The following is a 1,384-nucleotide window of genomic DNA, read 5'->3' on the forward strand; positions in this document are numbered from 1 at the left end:
AGAGAGAGAGAGAGAGAGAGAGAGAGAGAGAGAGAGCAGAGGGGAAGGAAAAGGGAGCGAGAGGGATTACTATCGTGAAGAAAGAAGGATGTGTCATTTAGCTGTTTGTATATGTGCAGTGTACGTTTTGCTTTTCTCATAAGGTCAGTGTTTTTAGCGAATGTGAGTGTGGATTTACTTGGATCCAGAGCTAGAATCATAGCAGGCGGCACATGTCCATAGCTGCTCATCTCTCCTTTCCAGCGTCCACCTCAGGGTCTTCCTGCTAATTGTCTCTCCTACCTCTCCTACCTGATGTGGACTCCGCAAATGATCTCCAGCAAGGAGCACGTCCACCGTCGCTCCTGCGAGAACCCTGTAAATTGTTTTCAGTTAAAACCATAGTAGGTTTGCGAATATGAGTGTATGTGCATATAATATGTTTGTGTGTATGTGTATATGTGTGTGTGTGTGTGTGTGTGTGTGTGTGTGTGTGTGTGTGTGTGTGTGTGTGTGTGTCAGGCGCGGCTCGTCCATAGAGCACGGTCGTGCAGTGCCGCCCAACATTTTTTAATATATTCTATTACATAAAGCACTCACAAAGATAAAATAAAAAAGCAAGAAACAAGCGCTAGTCAAATATAATATCAAAACAAGGTCCTCGCTGGCGTCGTAACTGTCATTCCCATGTCTATATCGCCGTAAAACATCTACTATGCCATGCCAAAGTCCACACGCTTTAACTAAAAATAATAGGATACTCAACAGTGGTAACCTTACCTATAAATCGCTCCTTGAGATATTCCAAGCGATGACGACACTCGTAGCGAGTTTGGCGGTACATTGATATAATAAGCCGGCACATCTCAAATGTGCTCCTGCCGAAACAAAGCCCACAGTAGTCAGTCTAAAAATAAACGCGATAGACAGTACGCTAGTCAATGCCAAGAGTATGTGAGCCTCGGAGCAATCCAGCGGAATGCTCAAGCGAATTATGATTGGTTCATCGTCTTGCCGCTATTTTAAGTGACTCTGTGACCGTGAACTTGAGGAAGGTGAACGTGACATACGTATGTCATCGTCATATGAGTTGTACCTTTGAATGGTTTTGTAGTGAAGTGGTGAAAGTTATTACTGGGGTGTTCAGTTCTCATGCAGGAAGAAGTAATTTGATGTTTAGCTAACAAACAGATTTAGTTCTAGAAATCAAAGCGACTAGTAAAAAGAATTAAAATAAAAGCATTAGGTACCCCTTCACCAACGCAAAGATCCTGAAATTATACACCATCCAATTTACTATCTTCTGCCAAAAATAGTTTAATTGTGCACGCCCATTTTTTAGCCCCACGAGCCGCCCCTGGTGTGTGTGTGTGTGTGTGTGTGTGCGTGCGTGTGTGTGTGTGTG

This window comes from Aplysia californica, unplaced genomic scaffold (genome assembly GCF_000002075.1).
Source record: "Aplysia californica isolate F4 #8 unplaced genomic scaffold, AplCal3.0 scaffold00430, whole genome shotgun sequence".
Classification (NCBI taxonomy): domain Eukaryota; kingdom Metazoa; phylum Mollusca; class Gastropoda; order Aplysiida; family Aplysiidae; genus Aplysia; species Aplysia californica.